The sequence below is a fragment of the Mandrillus leucophaeus genome, unplaced genomic scaffold, assembly GCF_000951045.1.
Source record: "Mandrillus leucophaeus isolate KB7577 unplaced genomic scaffold, Mleu.le_1.0 Scaffold173, whole genome shotgun sequence".
In the NCBI taxonomy this organism is placed as follows: domain Eukaryota; kingdom Metazoa; phylum Chordata; class Mammalia; order Primates; family Cercopithecidae; genus Mandrillus; species Mandrillus leucophaeus.
This window is the reverse complement of record NW_012101732.1, coordinates 2,845,772-2,869,026: the sequence shown is the minus strand read 5'-3', so window position 1 is coordinate 2,869,026 and position 23,255 is coordinate 2,845,772.

Genomic DNA, 23,255 nt, shown 5'->3' with positions numbered 1-23,255 from the left:
TTGGGCAAATCACTCAAACTCCTTAAGTCTCAGTTTCCACATCTGTACAACAGGGATCGTCATATTAGTGTCCATGTCACAGAGCTAAGCTGAGACTTAAATGCAATTTGAAAGTGCTTCCTAAGTGTGCATTAAGCCAGGCATTCCCAGTGGGGCCCAACCTCCAAAGTGCGAGAACTGATTCTTGGGAGGTAAAATACATTAGATATTACAATAGTCTGTGGCCCACCAAAGTTCAACTCTACTCAACAAAATTGTATTTCTTACTATTTCATTTCTTTCATTAGGGAAAAATTAAATTCTAATTTAATTTACTCTTAAGGGGACAATAATGAAATAAAGGGTGAAAAAATACTATAATACATACTGGCTCCCATTAGCTTTCCCATCTCATCCCTCATTCCCCTCCTGGTAGAATTGGCCTTTCTCACACGGCCCTAAGATAGGTTTCTGCTGCTTTTGTCCCTCGTGCACTCTCATTCAGGAAGGTTCCTTCCCACTTTTGACCTGTTGCCACCTTATTTATCTTTCACAATTAGCTCAATCCAACTCCACTGTGGAGCCCTGCCCTGTCTTCCCAAGGGGAGGTAATCTCTTTTTCAAAGCCTGCATCATAGACCTCTGTGAGAGCACGCAAGTCAATGTGTGCCCTGATGGAGTTAGTTATTTACGTGGCTGGCCATGAAAAGAGGAAAGCTATTAAATTGTAAGCCCTCTCACTCCCACCACACTTCATTGGCTAGGAAGAGAGGAAGCCTGTCTGCTGTGTTAGTCCCTGAGCCTGCAGGTCATGCAGACTCTGAGTGAAGAGAAGGGCAAGAAAATGCAGTGGCTAAACTGGCTGATAACATGAAAAAGAGTCAAGACCCAACAGGGAAATCTAGAGAGACAGAAAGTAGATTTGTGGTTGCCTAGGGCAGTGGGGTACTCTGGGGAGACAGGGGCGTGACACCTAAAGGGTGTGGAGTTTCTTTTTGACATGATAAAAATGTTCTAAAATGGACTGTGGTAACAGTTGTACATATCTCTATACTAGCGACCATTAAATTGTACGTACTTTAAAGGGGTGAATTGTATGGCATGTGATCTGTGTCTCAATAAAGCTTTTTTTGTTGTTTTTGTAAAGAGCTGATCCCAGAGAGAAGGGGGAAAGGAGAAGCAAAAAGAGGGAGCTGTATGAGTGAGAGCTTTGGGGAGGACAAAGGGTTTGGATAGTGTGCAGGAGATAGCGGCCTACACCTGGGGTTTAGTGTGAGAAAGATGGAAACACTTTTAAAAGTCTGTTGTGTCTTATAAGTGCATTATCTCTTTGGTATTTTCTGGAAACATCACCATAGAGATTTCAGCTTCTTTTCCATTATTAAGGACACTGGATTGAGATTTTCTTTCTTTTGTAAATTCAACACTGTGCCAAGATTGAACCATGAAGGAGCTGGGGTCCTTGTGGCTTATTCATGTCTTTCCAAAAGACAGAGAATGCTTGGAAAGTCCAGGAAGCATATCATGCACTGTTGCTCCCCAACGCCTGGCCCCACACTGCACCTTACATGGCACTCTGTATGTGGGATGCCCTGGGCTGAACCCCACCTCAACCTGCCTGAGCATCAGACTGTGGACAAATCACTTCCCTTCTCTCAGATTCCTCATCTGCAAACAGCAAACAGACCCTTTCAAATCCTTTCTTGTTCTTAAATGCTGTGAGGTCAATGGGTAGCTCTTGAGAAATGTCTTAGTCTGTTTGCTGTTGCTATAACAGTACACCTGAGATTGGATTAAAAAAAAAAAAAAGTTTATTTCTTACAGTTCTGGAAGCTGGGAAGTCCAAGATCAGGCAACTGCATCTGGTCATTCTCTGGTGAGGGCCTCATACTGTATAGCACAGCAGAAGGTCTTCACTGAGAGCCAAACTGGCTTTCATAACAGACCCACTCCCATCATAAATGGGAAATCCATGAAATCATGAATGGATTAACCCATTGATGAGGGCTGCTTCTGTCTGTTATGCTTCCTCATTCAGGAAGTCTCCTTCCCACTTTTGAACTGTTGTTACCTTACTTATCTTTCACAATCAGCTCCAATCCCACTGTGCTGTGGAGCCCTGCCTTGTCTTCCCAAGAGGAAGTAATCTCTTTTTCAAAGCCTTCTGATTATATCTCTGAGAAGTATAATCAATGTGTGTCCTGATGGATTTAGTTGGAGCCCTCATGGCCCAGTCATCTCTTAAAGGCCCCACTTCTTAATACTGTTACATCAGGGATTAAGTTTCAATGTCAGTTCTGAAGGGGAAAAACAGTCCAACCATATTAAAAGAAAATGAAGAGAACTTACCTAGGAAGAAAAATAGAGTAGATTGTAACTTTATCAGAAAGGTGTTGCTATGTAGAAAACCTGAAACGAATATGACAAAATGCTAACATTTGTTAAGTCCAGGTGAAGGATAAAAATGTCACACACACACGCCCACATCCACACACATACAACCTAAATCAAAGAGAGTAAGATGAAGGACCCTTGAAACAAGTTCATAAATACAAATAAAGAATCATGAAGAAAAGAGTTGGACAGCAATCTCCCCACTTCCCACCCAGAAGACTTGCCCTTGCAAGGGGGCAGCAAAGGCTGGGAGACAGCTGATGGCTTCTGCCACTTGCAGGGCACTGGGAACTCACATCAAATATGCCAGCACCTGTGTCTAGAGTCAAAGAAGGGCCACATGGAAAAAGTCCACAGCTGCCATAGCCTGATTTTGAATGACGCACAGAGAAACACAGTATTCTAGATTCATGAACTCCTAACCTCATGGAATGAGTCTGGGCTTTGGAGTCAACTGTCTGGGTCTCATTTTTAGCTCTGCTCCTAACTAGCCATATCACAATGTCTTCCTGGGCCTCAGGGATCTCATCTTTAAAATATTATAGAGAAATCATGGAAAGCTTCTAACAGAGTGCCTGGCATGTAACAGATGCCCAAAATAATACAGCTGATAATAACAGCAAATACTAATGTAGGATCTATAGGTACCAGGTGCTAAAACATATCTACCCTTACAAGTCTCATAATTACACTCCTGTAAGGGAAATAATACCATTATGACTATTTTACAAAAGAGAAGTTGAAGCACAAGAAGATTAATAACTTGTTGAATGTCACACAGCTAGTTATTGGCAGAGCTGGGATCTAAATTTGGGAAACATTAAACTTTCTCTCACACTGTTCACAGTGTAGTAGTGGTGGTAGTAGAAGAATCACCTGTTAGAATCATGGGCTCTTGGAGAACAAAAAAAGCCCAGGATTTTATTTATTCAACACACCTTAACTGAGGGCATTCTCTGTGCCAAGCATCAGGCCCAGTACTAGGTATACACTGATGAGAAAACAGACACATTTCTCTCTTAAAATTTATTATCTCTGGAAATTCCTAACTGGGGGAAGCAAGAGGCCACAGTGTTGCACTTAAGCCAACTCATATGGGCTCACAAAAGCCTATTATTAAATTTTCAGAAATTTTTCATGTGGTTGTCAAATCCAGCCATTATTGAAAATTAGATTATATAAATTTATAATAAATTAAAGACAAACATAATAAATCCTAAAAACTTCCCACACCCTAATTATTTTACTATAGTTTACTGAGTCTATGTTGGGAAGGCTGTCTGCACCTATTGAATCTATATAGTGGAGACACTGTGTGGTGGTGGCTACTGAGCGTATCTTCCCAGCTCCATGTCAGGGGCATCACAGGCAGTGTGTTAGGAGTGTTTACACCACAGTGATGTGCAAACTCTGAAACTCAGTGCTTGGCTGACTGTTGACTGTCTAAGCTTAAGAGATGAAGAAAATGTCAATAATGCAGATTAAATGTAAAAGTGTATTATGTCTTGCCACTACATTGTGAGTATCGCTATATAAGAAAACAGTCTAGAATTCAAAAATCACTAGCTGACTCAGCAAAGAAATTGTTCACACCATTGAAAAAGGAGCAAAGTTTGGGCACACAATTTCATTGTTTCACATGTTACTCATTAGTGTAAACAAAACTATCAACTAGCGTTCATGTTGAAACTGCTCATTTATCTATTGTAATCACAGGTTTCTTATAGATAAAATCAACAAAATTGGCAAAAATCAACAAAAGCATTCTGTGAGCATCTATTGGCTACATGGAATGTATAATAAAAATACTATACATCTTATTATTATAAATTGTGTGCCCATATCCTTTATAAGTAAAATTTATAATGAGCTTATTTATGTATATGCATGTATCATTCTTCCCACAAAGCCAATTATTAAAAACTTACCAGCACACTTTTAGAAAAGGGTGAATTAGATCTAATTAATACAGAATATGGGAAAGACATGTATATTTAGAAAATACTCTTCCAAAAAGATTTTGTCCTCTTCCAAAAGAGGCCTCTCTGTGACCTCTATGGAATATGCTTTCTTAGAATTATAAACCCAGATGTACTCAGGGCTTTTCTCACTTAAAGATGTATGTATGTATACCCAGGGTCTCTCTGAAGCTTTGATAAATCCTGCCCTGTCTTCATCTTGGTGGACTCTACCCACTTCCTTCTCCTTCCTGTTGTCTTGGCTCAGCTTTGGCCTGCCTGGAGCCACTCTTTTCCAAGAAAGAGTCCACCAAGCCAAATGTCTAGAGTTAAAATTAAAAAAAAAAAAAAAAAAAAAAGATGTGGTGAGGAATTCATGGCCCATGAAGCAATCCTCATAATTAATGTGATTAAATGGAAAAATACTCTAGCTTCCTCATCCCTTGAATGAGGGATGGTTGGTAGTGCCTCCCAGAAGAATCACATGCCACTTGTCCCCATCAGTAATCTGCTCAACACAAGTTGAAGAAGGAAAAGCTTGTTTCTTTTTGCTAGCTCACTTTCCTTATTCTCCTACTAGTATTTCCTGGGATCACTTTCCCCCAAACCAAGGCAGAATCAGTTTCATGGCTATAATGGATGAATTGCAAAAATGGTCCCAAGTCTTCATCTCTTTCCGAATACAAGTCCTTTGAAATATAACTTTGCAGCCCCTCTCATCGGGCCTGTGGCTTCCTCTGGTCAATGGAAAACAGTGAAAGATCAGAAATGGATTATAGTAGAAGGTTAGAAATGGAATGCAGTGAAAGGTCAGAAATGAAATACAGTGGAAGGTCAGAAATGGAATGCAGCGGAAGGTCATGTGAAATACAGTGGAAGGTCAGAGATGGAATGCAGCGGAAGGTCAGAAGTGAAATACAGTGGAAGGTCAGAAATGGAATACAGTGGAAGGTCAGAAGTGAAATACAGTGGAAGGTCAGAAATGAAATACAGCAGAAGGTCAGAAATGGAATACAGTGGAAGGTCAGAAACGGATTATAGTAGAAGGTCAGAAATGCAATGCAGTGGAAGGTAAGAAATGGAATACAGTGGAAGGTCAGAAATAGAATGCCAGTGGAAGGTCAGAAGTGAAATACAGTGGAAGGTCAGAAATGGAATAGAGTAGAAGGTCAGAAATGGAATGCAGTGGAAGGTCAGAAATGGAACACAGTGGAAGGTCAGAAATAGAATGCAGTGGAAAGTCAGAAGTGAAATACAGTGGAAGGTCAGAAATGGAATACAGTAGAAGGTCAGAAATGGAATACAGTGGAAGGTCAGAAATAGAATACAGTGGAAGGTCAGAAATAGAATGCAGTGGAAGGTCAGAAGTGTAATACAGTGGAAGGTCAGAAATGGAATACAGTGGAAGGTCAGAAATGGAATACAGCAGAAGGTCAGAAATGGAATACAGTGGAAGGTCAGAAGTGAAATACAGTGGAAGGTCAGAAATAGAATGCAGCAAAAGATCAGAAATGGAATGCAGTGGAAGGTCAGAAATGGAATACAGTGGAAGGTCAGAAATAGAATGCAGTGGAAGGTCAGAAGTGAAATACAGTGGAAGGTCAGAAATGGAATACAGTGGAAGGTCAAAAATGGCATATAGTGGAAGGTCAGAAATGGATTATAGTAAAAGGTCAGAAATGGAATACAGCAAAGATCAGAAATGAAATACAGTGGAAGGTCAGAAATGGAATACAGCAGAAGGTCAGAAGTGAAACACAGTGGAAGGTCAGAAATGGAATGCAGTGGAAGATCAGTGCGCTCATTCTGAACCTGGACTTCGAGAAACCTTGAGCACTTTTACTCTGTCTCTCTCAATCCTTTACCATCAGAACACACTTGGTTATCTTGATGGGGGATAAGATATCTGAAGTAAAGCCAACCCAGAACTGTTGCCCAAGCTGAAGCCTCAGACATGTGAGAGAGCTCAGCCAAGATTAGCCAAGTTTCAGCTGGCCACAAAAGTATGAGTGAGCCCAATTAAGATCAGCAGAACCAGTCAGCTGACTTATAGATATATAAACAAAAATAAATATTTATTCTTGTATGCTACAAAGATTTTGTAATTAGTTATTCTACACAAGACTCTAGCAAAAGATAACTTGACTATGGGCTCCATTTTCCTGTTTCTTTATATATCCAGTAATTTGGAATTATATCCTGGACATTGCAGAAGATACACACTGTAGGAATTCTGGATTCTGTTATGCTCCTCTCAAGATTATTGATTTTCATTTAGGCAGGCAGCTATCTTGGCTGAACTCAAACTTCAATGCCTATCTCCCCTTCAGCAGGCAGCAGTGAAATTTCTATCCAATTATTTTCATTTTAGCTGGACTACTTGTAATGTGGCCTAAGCTTGCATAGTTCAAGTCATAAATTCAGGGAGAATTTATACACAGAATCTGGGCTTCCCCTTGGTGTTTCTCTTCATTGCAGGATTTTGCCTATCATTTCAGATATGTAGTAGTGGTCCCAAACTCATTCTTCTTGATCCCCCAATAAGCAAGGCTTCAGGTATCTATCTAAACTTCTGTGACCCTGAGGAGCAACAACTGGAATCTGCTGGTTCAAAGCTGTAGAAATGAAAAGCACAGTCAGAGCTGATTTCTTCTTCCACGTTTCTGAAATCCCCTGTCATTTCTGCCTGTTTTTGTCACTCTTTAAAAGCCTTCATATTGTTTTTTAAAAAATATTTTGTCCAGAGTGTTACAGCTGACCCTTGAACAAACATAGGTTTAAACTGCACAGATCCAATTACATGCAGATTTTTCAATAAACAGTGAAGAATTTTTGGAGATTTTTGACAATTTGTAAAAACTTAGATAAACTGAGTAAGAAATATCAAAAAATTAAGAAAAACTATGCACGCAACTGTTAATTCCAGCACTATTCACAATAGCAAAGACATGAAATCAACCTAAATGCCCATCAATGGTAGACTGGATTTAAAAAATGTGGTACATATACACTATGAAATACTATGCAGCCATAAAAAAGAATGAGATCATGTCATTTGCAGGAACATAGATGGAGCTGGAGGCCATTATCCTCAGCAAGCTGATGCAGGAACAGAAAACCAAATACCACGTGTTCTCACTTATAAGTGGGAGCTAGATGATAAGAACCTGTGAACACAAACAAGGGAACAACAGACACAGGGGCCTACTTGAGGGTGGAGCATGGGAGGAGGGAAAGGAGCAGAAAAATAACTATTGGGTACTAGGCTTAGTATCTGGGTGATGAAATAATCTGTACAACAAAGCCCCATGACACAAGTTTACCTATATAATAAACCTGCATATGTACCCCTGGACCTAAAAGTTAGAAAAAGTTAGGTATGTCATAAGTGCACAAAATATATGTAACTATTTCATAATTTACTACCATAAAATATACATACATCTATCATAAAAAGTTGAAATTTATCAAATCTCACTTACAGACCATACATGGTGCTATTTGAGAGAAATGTAAACAAAGATGCAGTATTAAATCGTAACTACATAAAATCAATTGTAGTATGTACTTTACCACTGTAATAATTTTGTAGCCACCTCCTATTGCTATTTCAGTGAGTTTAGGTGTTGCAAGTATCTACTGAAAATGCCATGTGCCACTAATTATCTCCCTATGAGCAGTTAATCTCTTTAGTAAATTGTGTATTATAGTAAAAAGTGATCTCTCTCAGTTCTTATGTATTTTTTCATCATATTTAGTGCAATACCATAAATTTTGAATGACACCATGGACCCATGTCATTAGTGATGCTGGCAGTGCTGCCAAGAAGCAGAGAAAGGTCATGACGTTACAAGAAAAAGTTAAGTGGCTTGATATATACCTTAGATTGAAGTCTGCAGCTGTGGTTGCCTGCCTTTTCAAGATAAATGGATCCAGCCCATAGACCATTAAAATTAAAAAAAGAAAAAGAAAAAGAAAAAGAAAATGCAAAGCTGTCACTGCAGCTACACCAGCAGGCACAAAAGTCTTGCAGTTTTTGTGCAATACTTTTTTATCTTATTGAAAATACAGCTTTTATGTGGGTGCAGGATCGCTATAAGAGAAGCATGCCTATAGATTCCAGTAAGATTTGAAAAGAGTGAAGTCATTTCATGACAATTTAAAGCAAATGGAAGGTGAAGGATTCAAAATTGGAGAATTTAATGCCAGCAAAGGATGGTTTGATAATTTTGGAAAGAAGTTTGGCTTTAAATATGTCAAAATAACAGGAGAAGCAGATGCTACTGACCAAGATGCAGCAAATGAGTTACCAGAGTCATTAACAAAATCATTGAGGAGAAAGAATATCTGCCTCAACAGGTTTTTAATGCAGATAAAAGTGGCTTAATCTGAGGGGGGTGGGGAAATGCCACGGAATACATTTATTAGTAAGGAAGAGCTAGCAAGTATCAGCATTTAAGGCAGGAAAAGATACACTAACTCTACTGTTTTGTGCAAATGGAGTCAGGTTTATGATCAGGTTTATGCCCTTATCTATAAAGTTGCTAGCCCCTGAGACTTGAAGGGAAAATATAAACCCCAGCTGCCAGTCTTTTTGTTGTACAACAAGAAGGTCTGAACGAGAACCAATTTTCTGAATTGGTTCTATCAATGCTCTGTCTCTGAAGTCAGGAAATACCTTGCCAGTAAGAGGCTGTCTTTTAAAATTCTTTTGATAATGGAAAATGCCCCTGGCCACCCAGAATCCCATAAGCTCAACACCAAAGGCATTGAAATGGTCTACTTACCCCCAAACACAACATCTCTAATTCAGTGGGTCACAAGGACCTTTAAAGCTCATTACTTATGTACGCTATGAAAAAAGACTGTCAATGCTATGGAAGAGAACCCCAATAGAAAGAACGTCACAAAAGTCTAAAAGGATTACACCACCGACAATGCCATCATTTTTCAAGAAAATGCCATGAAAGCCATCATGCCCTAAACAATAAATGCTTGAGAAAACTGTGTCCAGATGTGCATTATGTCACAGGATTTATGAAAGAGCCAGTCAAGGAAATCAAGAAAGAGATTGTGAATTTGGCCAAAAAAGTCAGGGGTGAAGGGTTTCAGGATATGGATCTTGGAGAAATTCAAGTGCTTATGCACACCAAACCAGAAGAATGAACAGAAGACAACTTGATGGAGACGAGTGCTTCCAAACCAGTGCCAGATCATGAGGAAGACGACAAAGAAGCAGCAGAGCTAGAAAACAAAGTGGCATTAGACAGTCTGGCAGTAGGATTCCGATTACTCACAACTGCTTTTGACTTCTTTTATGACATGGACCCTTCTATGTTCTAGACACTGACACTAAAGCAAATGGCAGAAGAAGAATTAGTATCAAATGGAAACATTTCTAAAAACAATGAAAAAGGACAGAAATTATGATATATTTCTATAAAGTTATACCAAGTGTGCCTGCCTTTCCTGTCTCCTCTTCCACCACCTTCACCTATTCCGCCTCTCCCACCCTTGAGATACAAGACCAACCTCTCCTCTTCTGATGGGGATGAAGACCTTTATGATGACCCACTTCCACTTAATAAATAGTAAATACATTTTCTCTTCCTTATGATTTCCTTAATTAACATACTCTTTTCTGTAGCTTACTTTATTATGAGATTACAGCATATAATATACAAAATATGTGCTGATCCACTGTTTGTTACAGAAAGGCTTCTGGCCAACAGTAGGCTATTAGTTAAAATTTTGTAGAGTCACAAGTTATTAAATACATAGAGTTTTGACTGCGTAGGGGGCTAGCACCCCTAACTCACCTCCTTGTTCAAGGGTAAACTATAATTGTTATTGGCAAGAGGGTTGGTTTAGAATTGACTTCGTAATTACCAGAATAATTACATACATAATTACAAACTTTCAGCAATAGGTAACTAATGCAATGGGTTAACAGCACTACAGCACTTTCTCCTATGGTAGCTTAAGTTCAAATAAACAAAACACCTTAAAGTTGAAAAAGGACCATTAGAGTCATCTAGTATTTGCTTAAGCCAGGTATTCAATCAATGTTTGCTAAATTAAGTTAAATGACAAATGTTAGGATCTCAGGGACTGATTTGTACAGCTGTAACATGGCTGTAATCAATGGCTTATTGACTGTTGTCCAGCCTGATGCTGCAAGAAACGCTTATTGAGGCTGCTCGTGAAAGTCAGAGATCAAAGGATGTGGGAGAATTGTGCACCTTTCCTCCAAACCAGGGAAATCATCTCCCTACCCTCAAGACATTGCTAATGCCTTTATTTACTCTGGGAAATTTCACAGACCTTGAGGCAGCATTGGGAGAGGCCATAAATGAATGTTATAGTTTGGAGCCTCTTAGAACTAGAAAATGTATTCTCATAAGAAAAATGTTCTGGCATATTGGGATGAAATTGATGACAATATCATTTATCATCTGAAATAAGCACTTATGAAAGTGAAGGGGAATTCTAGTATTAATTATGCTAGGGAAACAGGCCTGAAGTGATACTGCCCCAGAAAAATTGATATGTATAAGACCTTGAATGATGTTGAGTATGTGCTGCTCTCTCACTGGCATATTGGGAGAAAACATACCCTTGGTGCCCTAGAAGCAATTAAATCATGGGCGACGCAGTTGCTCCCAGGCCCTCTTGTGCATCAAAGACGCAGCTCCATTGGTGTAGGGCAGGTTTGAACTTCAGCAATGAGCCCTTGGGAAAGGCAGGAGACTGGAACGGAATATACTGGCCCCATTTTAAAGCTGGTTCCTAGAGATAGCCAGATATCTGATTTTCAGTATCCAAGGAGCCTGAACAACTTGAGCTTATGTCATATAAAGGCTGATATACTGAAGGGTTGAACGTGGCAAGTAGGAGCCCATGCTGTGGCAGTCCTAGAAGCCACAGACTTCTATCTGGTTTCATTTATTCATTCAACAAACACATATTGGGCCAGGAGATGAGAATATAATGACAGCTTAGGGGCATCACAGTTTATAGGAGTGGGGGTCTAATCTCTGGAACTTGGGCTTCAAGGGCTAGTCACGTAGTCAGGGCTCTGCAGCATTTGCTGAGGTTCAGCACTGGGCTGCAGATAAAGTAGAAAACTGGCAAAAACAAAAAGACAAGAACTAAGGCAAAACCCAGATTTACAAAAAAGCACGCACCTTGAGACAAAGCAAAAAACTTGGTAGTGGTGGTGTGCTTGTGAGCACCAGGCTTACTCCCGGCACACCTGATGCTGGGCTTGGCTGCGCTGAGGACGCTCAGATCCCACGTGCCACTGCCTGTGGATGCTGATCATCTCCAGCTGGTTCCACGTTGGCTGAGGATGGACGTGTTGAGCCTGAGCCTGACCCGCAGCAGGGTTGGTGAAGCCAGGCAGGCAGCTACTGCTGCAGGGCTGGACTCTCAGGGAAACCAGGACCCGTCTGTGGCTAATGATGAGGGAAGGGGAGCAGGAGAAGACCACCAAGAGGACAGGAACAGCAATGCCAGACACACCTTCTCCTTCACCCAACTGTGGGCCAGCCCTAGCCCTGGCTCCATCTAGCATTGCTAACCCTCAAAGACATTGGTATAGGCTGGTCTTATCTGGCCATCTGGGACTGGTGACACTTCTGGGAAGGACAAGACCACAGGGAGATTTTACAACAAAATGCTTCCACTGAACTGTTCAATTCAGTAGTTTTACACACACAGAAAGAACCAGTTCCCTGCTGGGCTTACCTGGCTCTCAGGATTCCAGGGATGTGTAAAGACTCAATCTCTGCCCTCAGGGCTCACAGGCCAGTGGAGGAGACAGTAATTGTATTTAAATGGAGCAAGTAGAGGTTTGTTAAATAGAGGTTAAAAGAAGGCACCTGACCAGGGTTAGATTGAAAGGGTCCAATATCACTTCTAATATTTGCTTAAGCAAAGAAGAGATGCCCTATTTGGGGAAAGTGCTTCTTCTCTAAAGTAATATTTTTTTTAAAAAAAGAAACAGAGTCTTGTTCTGTTGTCCAGGCTGGAATGCAGCGGTGCAATCATTTATTTGTGACAACTGAGAACTTTGCACCATATGTATTCTATACCTTCTTATATCAGTCAACATCTGTTGAATGCCTACTTTGTGTCAAGGTAGGGTGCTTTTATATATGTATTGGTCAGCTATTGCTGTGTAACAACCACAAAATCTGTGATGTACAATAATAAGCATTTATTCATCAGACACTATAGGGATACCCTGGGGCTAGGTGAGCCTGGCAGGGCTTGATCTGGAGGCTCTTCCTCAAGCTGCAGGTCTGCACATGTGCTACGTGATCTGCTCCATGTCTCTCACCCTCCTGGACAAATGGGCGAGCCAGGGTATGTTCTCCAGGTGACAACAGGGGTGGAAGACCACAAGCCCTGCTGTGTGGGCACACTGTGTCACATCTACCAATATTCCACTGGGCCAAATAAGCCACATGGCCAAACCCAAGGTCAAATGGTGGGGAAGTTCCCTTTTTTTCCTGTGGGAGGAATTGCAAAGTTGCCTAACAGTATTCCTGGACACAGCACTGGGTGAAGAACAGGGGTCAAGGATTCAGCTTATCATATTATATACGATACATCTAATGCCCTCAACACCATGTGAGCTGGATAACACTATCCTTATTACAGAGAGAAAGCTAAGACTCAGGGATGTTAAACCACTTACCAAGGTTGAAGAAAGAGCCAGAATCAAAACAAACACACACCCTGCGTGCTTTCTTTCCTTCCAATCTTCCAGGCTTCATGCTGATAGTGAAGGACTAGCCCAGAGGAGGAGGGCTATGTACTTATGTACTTATTTCCTAAGGATAAGAAAAAGAGGACGCCTCCTTGTGCCCTAGAGAGGCCCATGGAAGATGGCTGTGGATCACAGACTGCTGTGTAGAAAGGTGGGAGGGGGCTATGCAAAACCCAGGCTGCCTTTAGGGGCTGGGCCTTATGTATCCCCTCACTGACAGCACCTGAGCCTGGCAGTAAATTAGGGCCAGGCCTTCAAGTGGAGACCTGATGATGTGTGGAGCCGTGTCTCATCCAACAAGAGCCCTTCGACATCAATGACAACTGCTGTGGGCCAAAAGATATTGTTACAGAGCTAACTGCCCAGGAGGATGAATGTGTCCAGGCTCTGTCACTGAGAAGGAGGGGATGGTGGGAGGGTGGCCAGGGAAGACTCAAGAGGCTAAGCTCCGTCTTTTTTCAGCCTCCTGAAGAGGCACCTGGCTCTGGCACTAGGCCTGAGGTTGAATTCTGGCTGCAGCCCTCAGGCTCCTCGTCTGTGAAGGGAGAGGGATAATTTCCACCTTCCAGAGCCTCTGGGGTGCAGGACGGAAGAGATGAGTCAGGACCCAGACGAATCTCTGTACCTTCGGCGCACACAAGTCACAGCTGCTGAAGGGCTGTGGAGAATTCCACCTGACAAGGATACTGGGATTACCCTCCAGAGACCCTCTGAGCATCAGGCCCCCGCTAGCCTTTTAACTTTCCCCTCCTTCCCCACTCTACCTGTACATGGTTATCTAGGGTTTTAAAAAAACTGGCTTACATGTTTTGGAGGCTGGCAAGTCTAAATCTGCAGGTGCTCCTGAAGGAGACACTGCTGCCATCAGCAGTGGTGTCTCTTTCTCCTCAAGCAAACTTTAGTTTTGCTTTTAAGGTCTTTCATTGATTGGATGATGTCCCATCCAGATTATCTGGAATAATACTTAAAGTCAACTGGTTGTCAATGTCAACCACATTCTACAAAATACCTCCACAGCAACACCTAGATTCATGTTTAATGGAATTAGTGGGTACTAGAGCCTGGCCAAGATGCACAGAATTCACCAGAGCCCACCCTTTTTACCTCATAGGCTTTTCCTGAAGAGCTGCCCTCATTAAATCACATGCACCTGGATCCTCCCCTCAGGCTCTGCTTCTAAGGAACCCAGCCTGAGCCAAGGGCAAAGGGGGTGCCAAGGGACCACTGGTCCTGCCTTAAGGTATTAAATGATTGGAACAAACCAGTTATCCCATGTCCCAGAAATAATTGTGTTCTAATGAGGACTGTTGGAAAGAAAAAGACTTCAGGACCTAAAGGAAATTCTATAACTATAAAGCGGTCCCAATCCAGACTCCAAGTGAGGGTTCTTGGATCTCATGCAAGAAAGAGTTTGAGGCGAATCCATAAAGTGAAAGCAAGTTCATTAAGAAAGTAAAGGAATAAAAGAATGGATACTCCATAGGCAGAGCAGCCTCAAGGACTTCTGGTTGCCCATTTTTGTGGTTATTTCTTGATGATATGCTCAACAAGGGGTGGATTATTCATCCCTCCCATTTTAGACAATATAGGGTAACTTTCTGATGTTACCATGGCATTCGTAAACTGTCATGGCACTGGTGGGAGTACAGGAGCAAAGACGACCAGAGGTCACTCTCATCGCTATCTTGGTGTTGGTGGGTTTTGGCAGGCTTCTTTACTGCAGCCTGTTTTATCAGCAAGGTCTTTTGACCTGTATCTAGTGCTGATCTCCTCATTCTGTGACTTAGAATGCCTAACCGTCTGGGAATGCAAGCCCAGTAGGTCTCAGCCTTATTTTACCCAGCCCTTATTCAGGATGGAGTTGCTCTGGCTCAAACAACTCTGACAGTTCCTCTATGTTAAGGCTTGGCTCAGGGAATCCTCCTCTGCTGGGAGAGAAGTTGAAACCCAGGATTCTTAGCCAGGAAGTGTGGCCATTGATTTGCTCCATGAACAACGACAAGACATTTGTCCCTGACAATGCCCAGCTGAAAGCTCATGATTGGAGAGGCCATGTTGCACCTGGCCTACATGGAAGCTATGAGGAAGCAGGAAATAAAAAGCAAGCAAAAGCCTTGAATTCTAGACAGGTGCTGAGTAGAGATCAGGTCAGTCAGGCACTTACAGTCAGAAGAGGAAAGAAGCAGACACACTGCCAGAGCAAGGCCACAAGGCCCGTGACAGAAAGAGACAGAGAGAGTCACTGAGCTTCTTACCTCACCCCAGGCCTCACACATATCTCCCTCACCCCACCTTTCCTTAAGGTGGCCCAAACTGAGAGGGACAGGAGGCAGGGATATTCTGGGCCAAAGAGGGTGGGTCCCCGGCAAGGAAAAGCCTAATACCATGGCCCAAAGTGAGAACTGACATCCCTGTTTCCCACTCAAATGTTGCCTTTTCCAAAACAACCCATGGTCCACCCCATCCCCCATCCTTTGCCTATAAAAACCCCAGAACTCAGCCAGCAGAGAGGAGAAGCAGCTGGACGCAGGAGACTACAGTTGGATGTTGGAGAGAAGCAGTTTGACTTCAGAGGGACAGCATGATGAAGTAGCTTCAGAGAGGAGTCCAGCCAGGGATAGGTGGAAGCCAGGGACGGGTGGACTCCAGGGGAAGATTACCTTCCCGCTCCATCCCCTTTTTAGCTCCCCTTCCCGCTGAGAGCCACTTTCATTGGCAATAAAATCCCCCACATTTACCATCTCCAATTCATTCATGCAACTGGATTCTTCCTGGACACTGGACAAGAACTCAGGTGCCACAAGTGTGGTTGCAAAAGGTTGTCACACTGACCCTCCCCTGAGCTGTTAACACTTAAGCTGTCCACAGATGGCAAAGGTAAAGGGGCACTTGTAACACTCCTTCTGGGGAATCAGGGGTTGCAGGCACCACCCTAAATGCTGCCATGGGGCCTGCACAGACTTTTGCTCCTGCCAATCCCCCAAAGCACTCACCCTGCTTCCTGCACCCACTCACTAGCAGTCCCCCTCCTACAAGGGGTGGAACACAGCAGGGCAGCAGGACCCAGTGAGCTGAGTCCACCCCCACCAGCACCGAAGCAGCCAGCTAGTTCTAGTGCCCGTGGACTTCAGTTCCTGCCCATGAAGGGGTCAGGGAAATATCCTGCTTCAAAATGACTCTCGGTACCTTCCAAACAAAAGAACCCACCAGCATCGCCTGGGCCATCCTTCTCCCTACTTGTTTACTTGACCAACTCCTAGTCACCTTTGGATCTCAGTACAATCACAGCCTCCTGGGGGATGCTGGCCTGACCTCTTAGCCTGATCCAAATGTGCTGACTCTATATTCCCATACCCCTCTTTCACCCTATCCTGGAGCCCTTGTGATATCTAATTTCTTCCTGGTCTTCCTGATTAATCTGAATAGACTGTGAGTACCCTCCAGGACAGGGCCTGTGTCTTATCCATCCCTGGACCTAAAGTACAGTGAGTGGCGCAGTCAGCGCTCAGTGAATGAATGGTGGCTTGGAAGGCCCTGCTCACAGCACTCCTGTCTCATGGAAGTGGCAGGTGCATGCCACCTTACCATTTGAAGCTGGTGGTCATAGTGGCATTTCACAGACACATCTCCAGGGAAACAGAAAGGAGAGGTTAACTCCAAGCAGGTCACTGCAAGAGAGCAGTCAGGAGCAGGTAGCATCTCAGCTGGGCTTTGAAGGATAAGTTGAACACTGACAAGCAACCAAATGGGAGGAGATTAGCCACGTGGTCCCTGGAGCTAATGTGGGGACATGAGAGTTGGGAAGAATTGAGGTATCCCCTGACAGGGTCTGGCCCAGAAGGAGGCTTCCACAAGCCTGCCACCAGCATCTGCCCCATCATTCCACCAGCCAGGCCTGGCACAAAAGCAAAGTCCATCAATCAGCTTGTGTGAGTGGAGGCTGAGGCCCAGCCTGGATTTACAGTGACACACATTGATTTTGGCTCTCGGAAGGTGTCAGCTCTCCCATAAATTAGAAGATTTATCTGCAAGTGCTATAAAGATAAGTAGCTTTGCACATAAATACCTTTCCTTTGTTTTTTTTTTTAAAAAAAAAACTAAGAGAAAATTCCATGGAAGAGGCTTTAGGGACTCCTGCAAAATCTCTGGGATCAGCCCTGAACAGCATGTGGAGATGGTCAAGGATGCCTGCAAAGTGCCCAGCCTTGGGGCTACCAGAACTTGGCACCACAATGTCATCCTCATCCTTCATCTATCGTCATGTAAGGAAGGGATGTGCTGTCAGTCTTGTGTGCCTTGCTGGGTTCTAAAGGATTCACTCACTCATTCATTTATCAAATATTGTCTGAAGGTCTATTCTGGTCTCAGGGGCAGGGACTGCAAACAGATGCAGAGGTGAACTAGACCAAGTTCCTGCCCTCAAAGAGCTCACACGCCAGTAGAGGACACAGATGATCACTAAATGGGATGATAGCAGGTGCGATCCATGCTCTGAAGAAAGTAAATTGATCTATGTGAAAGATATAACTCAGGCTGGGGTGGAGGCTACTGACATGGGTGGTCACTGTGACTGGACCAGCCAGGGCCAGTGAGATGGCAGAGGAAGTCAGACACGGGTCTTGTAGAAAGACTTTCTCCATTGATGAAAAGAAATGCCAAGCAGAAAACACTCCCATTTTTGTCTTTGCCGAAAGCATGTGATGCCTCAATTGGGATCACATGGCTGTTTATTACTAGGTAACTGACCAAAAGAACAAGCTGAAATGTCAAGGACAAAGAGTGAAGGAACCAAATGAGCTGATGCTGGGAACACTCTAAATCCAGGCTTCCCTTCTTATGTGAAAAAACAAATGCCCTTTAGCGTGTAATGGGTTTTGAGGTGGGCCTTTTGTAGCCCAAGCCCCTGGGCAATCCTGTTCAGATGTGTTCCATGGCAGGCAGCCCACACCTTGAGCCATTTCTAACCTGGGTAGTCTCCATTAGGTGATGCCAAACAAGGCTGCCTCTGCCAGGCAGAACTAGGCAAAGGAGAATCAAAGGTACTCTGGTTCAAAGGAGACACTTTGATTTATCCAAAGGAGGTGACCTCTGAAAGCAAAAAGGGAAAGGAAGCAGAGGTGGGTGAGATTGCTATGGATAGAAGGGGAAGAGAGCACTGGGGACCCTGGGAAAACACAACTGCATAAGACGTCCTTGAGCATTGGATGAGGACCCCTGGCAGGGCTACCCCTCCATGGAAGGTGGGGCAGTGGGCATGGCCACTGGTATGTCAGGATCACAGCAGGATTCTGATGACTGGGTGACCTGAGGAGGGTTTAACATACAGGAATTATCAGCAAAGGCGATACAGAGTGTGGAGAAACCACAGGGAGGGTGGGCTACATGGGAGCATAGTTACTACCCTGAAGCCCCACACAGCAAGAGGCAGGGCCATGCCCGGCACGGAGGCAGAGAGGGCTTGTGCAGGGAGGGCTGCCGGAAAGGAGCTAGGACCTTTAGTCGAGGGACAGCTCCAGCCCTCAGTGATGCTACAGGGAGGTAGCAGGGGAGCCAACACCTCAATCTCTCTCCCTCTCCTTGCTCCTGCCAATCTCCTGCTGTTTCTCCCCAGTGGCCAAAACTCCTGGGAGCAGAGCACAAGGGCGCCAATGGAGGTGGTTTGTATCTGCGTTAGTTTCCTCTTGCTGCTGCAACAAATAACCACAAACTTGGTGACTTAAAACAACACGAATTTATTATCTTACAGTTCTGGCAGCCAGACGTAGATGTGCAAAACGAGTCTCAGTGGCCTAAAGTCAAACTGCTGAAGGGCTGCATCCCTTCTGGCGGCTCCAGGGCCAAATCTATTCCCTTACTTTGTCCAGCTTCCAGGCCACCCACATTCACACCGTGTCGCCCTGAGTCTGATACCTGCTGCCTCCCCTTCACCATAAAGGACCCTTGTGTCCGCATCGAACTCATCCAGGTAATCCAGAGTAATCTCCCCGTCTCAAGATCAACTGATTTCCAGCCTCAATGTCATCTGCAACCTTAATTCCCTTTTGCCGTGTATGTAACACATTCACAGGAATGAGGACATGACATCTTTGTGGGCCCATTATTCTGCCTGCCATAGTGTAGTTCAGCCTCCTGGGCACACAGAGCAAGATGGAGAAGGAGAGTAGTTCTGGTGGGAAAGCCTCCTCTTTCAGCTGGCACCCTGAGCAAAGGGTGGGGACAGGGCAGTCACTTAACCTCTCTGAGCCTCAGTTTTCCCAACTGTAAGATGGGGATAATCATGCCAACTGTAGGTTGTGCTGATGATGAATGAAACATATGCACAGGATCTGGGCACAGTGCTTGGCAGCTAGGATGTTCTCAATAAATGTCATAGCACCACAGAGGGTGAACAAGAAGCATAGTATCAAGGATGGGAGGTATTTGCTGCACAGGAAATGAATCAGTTCACCATGCACCTATCTCTCCTCGGTGCCATTCTGAGCCACGTGCTCCCAATGCTACCGTGGACCAACCTGAGAGTAAAGAAACATAAAACTTCCCCAAGAAAAGACGGCCTTTTAGCCGTGGAAACTGAACACCCCTCTTCTGTCCACCAAAAAGTCAAAGGGCGAACCTTGCCCCCAGGTCTCTGGGACCCAACCTGCTCCAGTGGCCTTGCTGGGTTGGCCTGACATTGACCCAGTCTGTCCTGTACAGGATCTGGACTTTGATAGAAGACAGGGTGGCAGGAGGCTAAATCAGACGCACATGGAGCCAATCCTGGGAAGGTCTGGCTTCTGGGCCTGCTCTGCCTCCATCTGTACGGTAACCTTAGTTGAGTTGATCCCTCTTTCTGGGCTTGTTTCCTCATTGCTAAATAGGGAGATAGGATACAAGGTCCCCAAGAGCCATCCAGCCAGTGATGCCACCTGATGCCATGCGTTACAGGAAGCCTCTGGGTGTTGCAGGTTCCTGGGTGCAGCCTGAGCTCTTTGTCACTCAGGGAGAGCTGAGCCAGCGCCATTCTGCCTGTGGAGAGAGCCTCCTGGGCCTGAACTAGGACAATCGACCCATGCTCTCTATCTTATATTCTTCTCAATAATTTGTAAATATATCATCCCAATTACATGTTATGATAATCTTTCAGGGAAGATCTTTTTTCCACATCCAGATGAGGAAATGAGATCCAAAACTATTAATGGTGAGTAATGTGAAGATCGTATGCGCTAGGCTCTTGGCATACCATCTTAGCATTTTATCTTCACAGAAGCTCAGGTGTTTGGTGCCTTCCCTGCATATTATAGATAAGGCCATGAGCAGCAAAGCAGGTGGCCAGTGCTGCAATTCCCAAAAGGGAGTGAAGCCTGGTGCAGAGCCTGGCAGGGAGAAGGTTCCAGAAACCAGCTGACAGTTGGATGAATGGAGGGGCTAAGACTTGAGGCTAGGCCTAGCTAGCTGCAGAACTCATGCTCCTGATCACAACCCTGCAGTGTCAGGGCTAGGCTGGAGCCTGGAGCTAGAGTGGCATGGAATCACACCCACATCCATAGATACCAGCCTGCAGCTAGAGTGGCATGGAATCACACCCACATCCACAGATACTAGGAGAAGCTGGTTTCTTACCCTGCAACTTGGAAAGATAATCTGACCTAGAGACACTTCTTTCTGGAGAGGAGGAAGCAGAGGGAAGCATTCTGGCCTGTGGGGAGTCTCAGATTAAAGAGTAAGTCAGGGAGGATGTCAGGGAATCAGGCTTAGAGAGTCTGAGGTCAGAAAGTGGAGTCCTAATTTCTTCAACCCACAGCTCCTGAAGTGGGGCATGCAGACATCCAGAAAGGTCTGGGTGACCACAGGAGCACTGCGACTAGTGGCTGCCTCTCTGGCAGCCTATTGTTACAAGGTCATGAAGACCCTAAACACTGGGGAAGGAGAAAAATCCGAAGAGCAGAAAATGTACATGGAGGAGGCAGAATAAATGTACAGGACTCCTTTAAACTGAAGAAAATAAAGCAAAGATACATTTTACTCCAAGCAGAGTGTGGGCTTGGGAGAAAATCTAGAAAATACAGATGTTACATTTCCCTGCACACCTAACTCTAGTATGCTCCCATGTATCTGTGATGGCTTTTCAGTAGCTCAGTGCCCTTGGGTGTGTCACTAAGTGCCCTCGGGTATTTTCTCCAAGTAGAAGCTTGGGGAGGCTCAGCCATAAAACAGGGAAATGATACTGAGCTCCGGGAAAGTTTGAGATATGGTTCCCATGAAATGTAAATTAAACGGTGGCCAGGAAGGCACACCCCAGTTAGGAGGGTAAGGAAAGACCCCACGGAGGAGAGAGGACACGACGGGTACCTGACAAGGAAAGTGCGATTTTGAAAGAAAGCGGTGAGGGAAACAGGTTTGCAAGTGAAGAGGCCAGCAGGTGCACGGGGGCCCGACAGGCTGGGCAGCCATGGCCATCGGAACGCCTGTGTCTCAGGAGAGTCTCGGCATATTGAAGGCAAGAGGAAAGGCAGGTGCTTAGGAGACTGAGCCCTCTAATGGGAAACTTTCAGTTTCAGATCTGCCATTCACAGGAGTAGCCCCAAATGCTTGAGAACTTTCTGGAATGTTTGCCTACAGAACAGCCTGCCCTCTAACCTTGCTGGGTTTGTGTGTGCGTGTTGTTGTTGTTGATGTTTTGGCAGTGCTGGGGAAAAAAAAACAACAACTCAGCTCTCTTTCTCAGTTTTCTCTTTCCTGACAGCACATCAGGAGAGATTAAAGCTGCAAATCCAATCCCTGGTACAGGAGCTATGGGTCCAGATGCTGCATCCCGGGCTGTAGAAAGCCTCCACCCAGAGGCAGCCAGGGACCTGGGAGCTGCAGGTGGCAGGGGCACCAGACAGTGACAGGGCAGACAGAACCTTTCCTTCAGGCACAGAAAATGGCTGGGGAAAATAAGACAAAAATCAGGAAAAAGAATGAAGGGCTGGCGAAGAGGGCCAAGTATTTACATAAGAGCACGGAGGACTGCTAAGAGCCAAACACAGGCGGCACCCCTGTCATCTCTGGAGACTATGAAGGTGAAGTGGCAGGATCTCAGTGCCACTCCTGTCCACGATCAAACGGAACCTTTATCTTCACAGTACAGAAAAGAGTACAGAGCTGAATGATGGCAAAATGATGCTCAGCTGTGTGTGTGTGTTTTATAGCCATCCATTAATAATTCATGCAGCAGCTAAATGACGAGAGTTGGAGCCCCCGGCTCCGGCACCTGCGCCCTGTCACAACCCCTCTGGGGGACTGCCAGTCCCTCTCTCAGCCTGGAACCAGAGGCGCCTGCCTGCCACGTCATGCAGTGCCTGACATGCTCGTGACAAAGGCTGACATCCCCTTGACAAAGGCTGACATCCTGTCTCAGGTTTTTCCTTCAACCCACCCAAAATCAAAGGAGCTACAACGTGTCGATTGACCCTCCCTCCCGCTGTGCTCTCAGGACCCTGCCCTCAGATGGCTGGGTCAGCTGGGCGGGCCTCTGGGACACAGGCCTGAGTTCTGATTGGCCCTGCCCCGCCCACGGCAACCTATCAGCTGCGAGGCTTTACGTCTTCCCCTGGGACCAGCTTTTAGTGACATCCCAGGTGCTGCATCAAGCCTCTGGGCAGGCTGCAAAGGGGGAATGATGAATGTACATTATTTCCTCCTGCTTGTCCCCCCAGCCCGACCCTTGACATTGTTCCAGCAAATCTCCGGGCAGAGTTTTCCATTCCTTGGGTGAAGAGAGGTAGGGGACATCTGTCCCTGCTCCATCCACTTCCCTCTCAAATTGGCACTGGCTTTCATAGGGGTGGCCATGCAGTCCCCACGGGGGACAGGCCAGAGATCTGGACTCTGGGGAGGGGAAATGCCTCTCTTCCAGGCCACACCCACCCCGAAGTGGAACTCGGAATGTCAGTGCAGCCGCCAGTAACATCAAGGCCACAGGCAGGGGTGGGAAACAGATTCATTCCTGCAGACGTGGTAAGAGACCAGGAAAGATGGCTGACATCATACAGCAGACCACAGAGCTTCGTACATTCATTTTGTAGTACCACTGCTCCTTCTCCATTTGCCTCCCTGTTCATTTGGTGTTCTTTTGTTTCATTCAACATGTATTTGTGGAATACCTACCTTATGACAGGCACTGT